We start from the raw sequence: 10,951 nt of genomic DNA on the forward strand, positions 1-10,951 counted from the left end.
TCAAGTTACATATCCGTCCCATTAGGCCCCTCCAAGTAGGTCTCTCGCTCAGAACACTCCTTGACAGTCCTAGCAAAGTTCTTGCTTGAGAAATAGTTTTCAAAATAAAAATCTATTCCTCTAAGGTACTTAATTGTTACCCAGAAATGATTTGATATTGAGGATTAAAAAATGGCTGCATTGGGCCTTTAAAGAGCCAGCGCAGCACAAACAAGAGAGGGAGAGAATTATTTAATTTTAAATTTTATTATTTTCATATTGTAAATATCCAAAGTAAGCGTTTGGCAATATGTACATTGTTACGTCATGCCAATAAAGCAAATTGAATTAAATTGAAAGAAAGAGAGAGAGAAACATTCTCAGAGCAGGTGAATCTAGCCTCTTTTGCTGTTTTGTTTTTGTCTTTTCTCTTGTCTTTCTCTCTCTCTGACTGATGACTGATACTGTGGAGAGTTATCTTGAATATTTGTCTATCTTCTCTGAGACAATGCACATTGCCATTATAAACATAAACAGACCTGGCTGCAGTCTGAGTTTGACTGGTTATACTTCTCTAGTCCTCTCTATCTCCTCCTCTCTTCTTTCACCTCTACCATCCCTCTCTCCTCAGTTCTCCCTCTCTCCTCAGTTCTCCCCCTCTCTCGCTCTCTCTCTGTCTCTCCAGGCTATACTGTCCAATCGGAGAGGGAGAAGTTAACCGCCCTCGGCCGCAGTATTGGCTTCTGGGTAATTAGCCTTAAGTGGAGACTGGCGGAGGGAGAACGGCACTAACAGATTAGCAGTTCTGAAGAGATGCATTCCTTCTAATCAATACAAGTCCATTTGTGGAAATGGAGCAATTTGGGGAGAAATACGCCCCTGTCCCTGGCCCAGACAGTATACACTTAGGCATGATAGGAGTAACAATCTCTCTCTGACTTTGGTTTGGTCCCTTCCCTTATTACCTGCCTTTCCTTCTTTATTTTCCAATTGTCTACTTTAGTCCCTCAATCTAGTCTCTCTAGATGTATTCTCTAACCTCCTTTAGTTGTCTCTCTTCTTCTGTTCTCCTCCCTCTCCCTCCCTTTCCTCTCTTTTCTCCCTTTTATTGTCCTCTTGGTACAGATAATAGCATAGAGGAAAAGACGAGTGGGATGGTGTGTGTGTTTATAGGTCTGGTGACCTGACCCTGTGACCTATGGTGTAATCACTGATTACATTAGCTCTGCAGTGACACCTCCTCAACTGCTGATGTCACCCCATAGAACATTATACTAGTAACCAGTCGCTCTGGGAGAAGGGGGACGACGACAACAGGTACAAGTGTGTGTGTGAGTATATTTGTGTTTGAAGGAATGGCTGGAGAGTGTGTGTGTTTGTGTGGGTTGTTCCACGAAATGAGTCCCATTTGGGAAGTGTAACTTAAAAAAATACAAATATTTTGTTCACCACATTTTTTACATTCTGTCATGACGAGCAAATGTTCATGACGAGCAAAACACGTTTTCCGTCTCAAGAGGTTCAATAAAAATAATAATATAGTAAGTGCCTATTAAGAGACAAATAAAGTAACAGAGTTGATGATTTCATGTTAAATCAGCCACAAATCCCCTTGGGACAGAGGGAATGGAAGCTTGTTGTGCGCAACAGGGAGGGTCAATTGAATGCAAGATTCACCAAAACATTTTTATTGCTAAAACATTTCTAGTATGACTATCTACGGGTAACAGGGTTGACGTGTTATGCTCGACCCGTTCAGTTTTCAACCACAAAACACCAGAAAGTGATAGAGAAGAGTAGAACCAGCTCACCTGCTTTTGCACAGATGTTCAATGTATCTTTTGAAAAAAATATTTAAAAAGGAAGAGTTAATTTCACGTTACAGTGTTGACTCTAAAATGATCATCTTCAGAAATGACTGTCAAAGCAAAACAATAACTAGGTCACAGAGAGTGCAGAGAGGAACATGTCAAAATGCTGAATTTTGTCTCTTTATCAAGTCTTTATCCATATAAAAAAGCAGATTTATTCAATTTTTTCATGTGGTCTATATTCAAGGACACTTCATTTAATATAACAGGCTTAACACAATTTCTTCTTCAAATATCAAAGGAACGCAAAAGGGGCTCATTTCGTGGAAGGACCTGTGTGTGTGTGGTCTGTCCTCTTCGTGATGAGAATCAGTAGGATTAGATGAGGTCTTGGTCCATTGGGTTTCTTAAGGGTTGTAAAGAGTGCAGGTCATTAACTAAAGACTCTCTCTCTCTGTTTCTCTCTCTGTCTCTCTCGCTCTCTCTGTTTCTCTCTATCTGTTTCTCTCTCTTTCTCTCTTCTATTTTTCTATTTAGTGGTTATTTATACTCTAACTGTTCATGTTCTCTGTCTTGTTAGCTCACTGGACTCTTTCTGTCTGGCGCCTTCACTTATTTATACAAAAGCTTGCAATGTACGATTTATCCTAATTCACTCCTTTTAACCCAGTGTCATGTTTACTCTAACTGTTTGTGTGTGTCTTTGTGTGTGTGTGTATTGTAAACACCCAGTCATCCCTCACTGCTACCTCCCTGTTCACTCCTACAGTCCATCCATCCTTACTACCATGTGTGAAACTTTGATTATGGAACACTTAAAGCTGTTATCACATTCTCTTATGAAACACTATATGAACTTGCAGTAACAACACCTCAGTAAGTAGGTTATGATGTGAACACTATACGGGTCACAACCATCATAGGACTACTGTTAATGAGAGAGAGAGAGAATAGAGTGTTGATGTAACCCATAGATCAGAGGGGGTGAGCTGTAGTCTGATGTCTGTCTAATGGGATTTCTGTTACTTCCTCCTAATGTTCCTTCCATCTTGTATCCCCACGATGACCAGTCTCTAATCCAATCAGCAGAGAGGCAGCGCTCACTCACCCACCCCAATGTGGGCAACATTTATCTTTAGAGGGAGTAAGGGGGTGAGGTGGGGGGTTATGCAGTGGAAGAGGTTGGAGAGAAGAGAACAAGGGGAGGTGGAGTAGGGGTCAAGGGAGTGAGAGGAGGGTCCAGTTAAGGTTTGAGGAGCATGGGGGTGGAGAAAGAGGTTTTGAGGAGGAGGTGTAGGGGTCAAGAGAGGTAGAGGAGGGTTCAGTTTAAGGTTGTGGAGAATGGGGGGAGGTTTTGAGGAGGAGATGTAGGGGCCAAGGGAGGTAGAGGAGGGTTCAGTTAAAGGTTGTGGAGAATGGGGGGAGATTTTGAGGAGGAGATGTAGGGGTCAAGGGAGGTAGAGGAGGGTTCAGTTAAAGGTTGTGGAGAATGGGGGGAGGTTTTGAGGAGGAGATGTAGGGGTCAAGGGAGGTAGAGGAGGGTTCAGTTAAAGGTTGTGGAGAATGGGGGGAGGTTTTGAGGAGGAGATGTAGGGGTCAAGGGAGGTAGAGGAGGGTTCAGTTAAGGGTTGTGGAGAATGGGGGGAGGTTTTGAGGAGGAGATGTAAGGGTCAAGGGAGGTAGAGGAGGGTTCAGTTAAGGGTTGAAGAAAAAATACAAAAACGTATAAAAGATTTTATCTTTTGTCTCTGTATTTCATCATTTTCCTTCAATTCGCAAAAGGCTGAATGTTTCTCAATGGCGAAAGCATCCGAGCGAGCGAAAACAGCGCCCCTCTGTTTCTGTATGTGTGGGCCATCGATCTGATGCTGTCTGGTCAAAATAGTATGACATTTTTGCTGCCAGTAGCATTGATTGCAAAGGAAGCCAGCGAGCATTTGGCCTCCCTTGATAAATAAAAAATAATAATAATAGCCCATCAGCGTTGAGCTGAGTTAGGTCAATTGTGAATGGTCCTGGCGCAGCAAAAAACAGTGTCAAGGGAAGCCAGTTTGGATTTAGCTTCACTCCAATCACATCTCATTGAGAGCAATACGTCATTGACAGAAACAACTTGAATTGTTTAATCTCTTTGTGTTGTTGTCCTCCGGTGGGTAGCTAGCTAGCTAAAATTGTCCATTTCCTAAATTACCCATGGATGGAGATAAGGATTTGGACTTGTGGTTTTACTTAATTATCCGTGCAGGCCAATGACTATAACGGCGATTCTGATCCAACCATAAATGCATACATTGTGCCCCTGGACTGAGAGGATGGAAGTTCAATATGCAGACAGATGTATAAGGCTAATGTTAACTAGCTAACGTTACCCGTGATTGGAAGTTAGGTTAGCGAGCAAGCATTTTAGCAAGGTAGCCTAGGACAAAAATAAATTAAAGTGTTTTGTCAACATGAAAGAGAGGAAGATGGCATTGGTGTTCCTCAACAAGTAGGGTGAGTCAACATGTTTTTTTATACTTGCACGAACGCAGGCGCACACACAGACACACACACACCCATACACAAAATCAGAACCATAGACAGCAAAATCAAATTTAGCTTATGTTGATTGGACTAAATTGTTTTTGGTATCGTTTAGTTGTTGCTGTAGTAGACTAAGCAGAGGTGATTTGATGATGTTGAAGTTGAAATGGTGCTGGAATAGCGGCGGCCGCTCCTGTTTTCTTTGCAACTTGCGGTAACTCTCCGTGGTTTTAAATAATTAGATGTTAAGTAGTCATTAACTTGCTTGATGATGCTGTAGATCATGTAACTGTTTGTTACATGCAATATGGGCTGTGGACTTCACCGGACAGAGATTGCTCTCCGGTTTTGTGATGAAACAAAAGTGTGGTTGAATTTATTCTGACACTTTGTATTCTTATTGTCTCGGCCTTAGGCCTATACAGTGCATTCGGAAAGTATTCAGACCCCTTGACTTTTTCCACATTTTGTTATGTTACAGCCTTATTTTAAAATTGATTAAATAAAAACATGTCCTCATCAATCTACACACAATACCCCATAATGACAAAGCAAAAACAGGTTTTAGAAATGTTTGCAAATGTATTAAAACAGAAATACCTTATTTACATAAGTATTCAGAACCTTTGCTATAAGACTCGAAATTGAGCTCAGGTGCATCCTGTTAACATTGATCATCCTGGAGATGTTTCTACAACTTGAATGGAGTCCACCTGTAGTAAATTCAATTGATTGAACATGATTTGGAAAGGCACACACCTGTCTATATAAGGTCCCACAGTTGACAGTGCGTGTCAGAGCAAAAACTAAGCCATGACGTCGAAGGAATTGTCTGTAGAGAGCCAAGACAGGATTGTGTCAAGGCACAGATCTAGGGAATGGTACCAAAAAATGTCTACAGCATTGAAGGTCCCCAAGAACACAGTGGCCTCCATCATTCTGAAATGGAAGAAGTTTGGTCCCACCAAGAGTCTTCCTAGAGCTGCCAGCCCAGCCAAACTGAGCAATTGGGGGAGAAGGTCACTCTGACAGAGCTCCAGAGTTCCTCTGTGGAGATGCAAGAACCTTCCAGAAGGACAACTATTGTGGTAGTTATTGTCACATATAGGGACAGATATAATACTATAGAGCAAAAACATGTGTACATCAGACCACAGGAGGGGAAGGCGACACTTAAGTGCATAGGACAGCTGGACATACTAATGTTAGAGGGACACAAAGTCTACTAGTCCTAATAAGGGCAAACATACCGAAGAGCACACCAAGCTAAACATAAGTACGAAGGCCAAAGACATAGGCCCATAGGAAAGTTGGACATATATTATTTTTAGGACATGAAGGGGTCCTGCTACCATTATAATCTAACTGAAAGCAGATATGGGCGTTATTGGGCGTGAACAAGCAGGAAGCTTAAACTAAAAGATAATGGTGGCAGATGGACTGAGGGAAGTAACTTCATTTGCATATAGGGTGGACTCATATGCTGTATGTGTATAAGAACAGAGCCAGTGCTTAGGGAAGTGGGTTGTTCCGCGGACAAGCACGGCTCTGATATTTTGTATTAAAAGCCTTTATTGAATTCACAAGTTCTTGTAAGTGTTATATTTGTAAGACGATTTTCCACCACACTATCTATGCAGCACCACCAATCAGGCCTTTATGGTAGAGTGGCCAGACGGAAGCCACTCCTCAGTAAAAGGCACATGACAGCCTGCTTGGAGTTTGCCAAAAGGCACCTAAAGACTCTCAGATCATGAGAAACAAGATTCTCTGGCCTGATGAAACCAAGATTGAACTATTTGGCCTGAATGCCAAGTGTCACTTCTGGAGGAGACCTGGCACCCTCCCTGCAGTGAAGCATGGGGATGGCAGCATCATGCTGTGGGGATGTTTTTCAGCGGCAGGGACTGGGAGACTAGTCAGGGTCGAGGGAAAGATGAACGGAGCAAAGTACAGAGAGATCCTTGATGGAAACCTGCTCCAGAGCACTCAGGACCTCAAACTGGTGCGAAGGTTCACCTTCCAACAGGATAAAGACCCTAAGCACACAGCCAAGACAACGCAGGAGTGGCTTTGGGACATGTCTCTGAATGTCCTTGAGTGGCCCAACCAGAGCCCGGACTTGAACCCGATCGAACATTTCTGGAGAGACCTGAAAATAGCTGTGCAGCGACTCTCCTCATCCAACCTGACAGAGCTTGAGAGGATCTGCAGAGAAGAATGGGAGAAACTCCCAAAATACAGGTGTGCCAAGTTTGTAGAGTCATACCCAAGAAGACATGAGGCTGTAATCGTTTCCATAGGTGTTTCAACAAAGTACTGAGTAAAGGGTCTGAATACTTATCTGAATGTGATGTTATATGCAAAAAAATGTAAAACCATTTTTTGCTTTGTCATTATGTGGTAATGATAAGGGAGAAAAACGATTTCATCAATTTTAGAATAAGGCTGTAACGTAACAAAATGTGGAAAAAGTCAAGGGTTCTGACTACTTTCCGAATGCACTGTAGGTTTTTCTTGCTTGGGTTCCCCAGTGATTTTACCCACGCACCACTGCTCTCTTCTTTCTCCCACCCTGTCACTTTTCACAGACTGAATTGCAGGTCATTCTGGATGATTCCCTCGTGAGTGCTTAGAGGCTTCCTTTGCTTCCGTTCTCGGGGGAAAAAAGAGATGGAGGGATGGATGGATGGAGTGGGTAAATAGAGGAAGTAACGCCTATTCATCTTGAGAAGCCACTTGTCAATAAAGACAAAGTAGTGTAGAACAGACACATTTACAGTAGGGCCCTGTTCAATCAAATAGGTGTTTCGTGATAAGTCAAACTATAAGGGGTGAAGGCTCACCCTTTTTTTTTTACAATCTAAAGTGCTTTGTAAATGCAACCATTATATGGGGTCTTGGCCACTGCCTGAAATACAATAGTAAGGCAAGAATGGCATATTTTTTCTTTTCTACCCTCGACATGACAGCCATGGAAATCAATGCATTTCACTCAATAGAATTCCAGTCAAAAAGAACTGAGCTGGAGTACATTTTTGTATTGATTTCCAATTTCATACATTGATTCTTGTGCAATTATTTGATTGCTCGTCACCGAGACACAGTGTATAGGCATCAACTATTGCTAAATGGACCCCCATACCAGTTGAACAATACCATATATAATCTTCGAAGATATTGTATCCTATTCATCCCAAGTGCCTTTTAGAAGCACTAGTTTTCTTTCTATACAGTAATATCCCATTTAGTTAATCTGTCTCAAATTGATCTCCTCCAGGTCGCGGTGTGTGTGTGTGTGTACATACTGTTTTCAAGAGGTCAATACCAACGGTTATTAGTTCAGACCGCTCTCAGGTGGTCGAGGCCTCTGTGTACCCCAAAGGGGGCTCTTTAGAAGGGGTGCAGCCTACCCCCAGATGTTACCCCTCTTACCTAACGAGATTTGGTGGATCTGTCACAGTCTCTGAGTGGAGTTTAGGGGCAATAAAACTGTTCTAACAGAGATTGACACTTTTTAAACACAATTACTTAAAAAGGCTTGAAATGGTACATTTAAATACTATCTCTTTATGGCCTGGTGAAGGGGGCCTTGACACACAATATTTTTAAGGCTAAGCGAGAGAGAGAGAGAAAGAGAGAGAGAGAGAGACAGAAAGACGGGTGAAAATGGAGAGAGAAAGCAGCCAAGACAAACGCCTTTTCTGACCCATGTACTGTATGTCCACACATGCTTTCACAGCAGAATGACTACTATGATGAAGAAGAAGATGATGAGGAGCAGCTGGACAGTGATGCCATTAATGATGATGATGTTCAGGGATTGGCCGCTGCCCGTGTCCATTCAGACTGCCGCCTCAGCAGGACCCGATTCAGCTGCCCCAGTTACTGCCCCACTCACTTTTCTGCAAGCTGGCCCTTTCCTCTGCCCGATGGCACTCAAACTCAGCTCCATCCTCCGTCTTTTTTATGATTACCCCACATTTCCTTTCTTCTCTATCCCTCACTCTTTTTCTCTCTCTCTCGCTCTCTCTAACCTTTTCTCTCTCTCTCTCTGTTTCCCTCTCTCCCTCTCTCACAAACCCTCTCTCGCTTTCTTTCTTATTTTCTGTCTGTCTTTCTTATCTATTCTCATTTCCTGACAGTTCATGTTTAATCTGGCCTCTTGATGATGATGATGGCAGCAGCAGCTGTAATAATGCTCTGGCCACTTTATTGATAATGTGTCAGAGAATATCTTAGTGTCGTTATTGAACACCTCCCGTCCGACCAGAAAACCCCAATTGCATTTACCCATTTACCGAAGACGAGGGTGGAGAGGAAGGAGGGATGAATAGAGAGAGGAGGAGAGTAGGGAGGGGGGCATAAGCAATCAATATCTAACAGTGAATTAAGTAATAGCATATTTTGTGTCAATGCATATTACAGCGTGTTTAACAGCAGAGGGCCATAACAGCCTTGCTCCATATCGCTATAGCGACCAGATCAATACAACACAGAGAGAGAGGGCCTGTCTGCCAGACAATGTCATTGGCTATCATCATAACTATATGAAATTGTGGGAGAACAATATGAAAATCATTTCGATATTTGGGTCGTTCTACCAATTTGATGCCTTTTAAGAAGTGTGACTTGGTCCCAACATTTTTTAGATTTCACCCAATTTTAACATTGTCATAAAGAGCACGTTTAACGTAATAAAAACATGTTTCCCATCTCAAGGTTATCAATAAAAAATAATAATATAGTAAGTGCCTATTAAGAGCCAAATAAAGTAACATAGTTGACTGTAACAGGGTTGATGATTTCTTGTTAAATCAGCCACAAATCACCTTGTGACAGAGGGAATGGAAGCTTGTTTTGCGCAACAGGGAGGGTCAGTTGAATGCAAGATTCACCCCCAAAAAATTATTGCTAAAACATTTCTAATCAGTCTATCTATGGGTAACAGGGTTGATGTGTTATGCTCGACGCCTCAGTTCTTCACCACAAAACACCAGAAAATGGTCAAGAAGAGTAGAACCAGCTCACCTGCTTTTACACCATGATTTGACTATTAGATGTTCAATGTTTCTTTAAAAATATATATTTTACATGCAATAGTTTCACTATTTTAAAACGAGAGTTAAATTCACTTAACAGAGTTCAGCTTAAAATGAACGGACAAATGTAAATGAATCACTAATCACATGAAATGAATAGTAATCTTCAGAAATGACTTTGTCAAAGCAACAAAATAACTAGGGCTTTACAATGATGGTGTAAACTTGGAGACTTTGGGTTGAGGTCTTCCTAGAAGTGACACAGGAATGACTGAGGGATATGTCAAAATGCTGAATTTATTCATATAAAAACAAATCTGATTTATTTAATTATCCATGTGGTCTATATTAAAGCATCATTCATTTAATATACAGGCTTTTAAAATTCAATATTGGTGCACAATTTCTAATTAAAGGGACACAAAAGGCACTCATTTGATGGAACAACCCATTTACCTCTGGTCTCTGGCCTGGCATATTAGTATGCGTTTTTATTTTATTACTCTCCCAAGGCTCTGGTGTATAGATATAGTTTCCATCTATTTTGATTGGATTTGACAGTTGAAAGGGGGGGGGGGGGTTGGTTAAGTCCCAGGTGGCTACGGTGGTGACCCCAAGCCAGGACAGCTAATATACAGTGGGGAGAACAAGTATTTGATACACTGCCGATTTTGCAGGTTTTCCTACTTACAAAGCATGTAGAGGTCTGTAATTTTTATCATAGGTACACTTCAAATGTGAGAGACGGAATCTAAAACAAAAATCCAGAAAATCACATTGTATGATTTTTAAATAATTAATTTGCATTTTATTGCATGACATAAGTATTTGATCACCTACCAACCAGTAAGAATTCCGGCTCTCACAGACCTGTTAGTTTTTCTTTAAGAAGCCCTCCTGTTCTCCACTCATTACTTGTATTAACTGCACCTGTTTGAACTCGTTACCTGTATAAAAGACACCTGTCCACACACTCAATCAAACAGATTCCAACCTCTCCACAATGGCCAAGACCAGAGAGCTGTGTAAGGACATCAGGGATAAAATTGTAGACCTGCACAAGGCTGGGATGGGCTACAGGACAATAGGCAAGCAGCTTGGTGAGAAGGAAACAACTGTTGGCGCAATTATTAGAAAATGGAAGAAGTTCAAGATGACGGTCAATCACCCTCGGTCTGGGGCTCCATGCAAGATTTCACCTCGTGGGGCATCAATGATCATGAGGAAGGTGAGGGATCAGCCCAGAACTACACGGCAGGACCTGGTCAATGACCTGAAGAGAGCTGGGACCACAGTCTCAAAGAAAACCATTAGTAACACACTACGCCGTCATGGATTAAAATCCTGCAGCGCACGCAAGGTCCCCCTGCTTAAGCCAGTGCATGTCCAGGCCTGTCTGAAGTTTGCCAATGACCATCTGGATGATCCAGAGGAGGAATGGGAGAAGGTCATGTGGTCTGATGAGACAAAAATAGAGCTTTTTGGTCTAACTCCACTCGCCGTGTTTGGAGGAAGAAGAAGTATGAGTACAACCCCAAGAACACCATCCCAACCGTGAAGCATGGAGGTGGAAACATCATTCTTTGGGGATGCTTT

Source organism: Salvelinus alpinus, chromosome 8 (assembly GCF_045679555.1).
Source record: "Salvelinus alpinus chromosome 8, SLU_Salpinus.1, whole genome shotgun sequence".
NCBI lineage: Eukaryota > Metazoa > Chordata > Actinopteri > Salmoniformes > Salmonidae > Salvelinus > Salvelinus alpinus.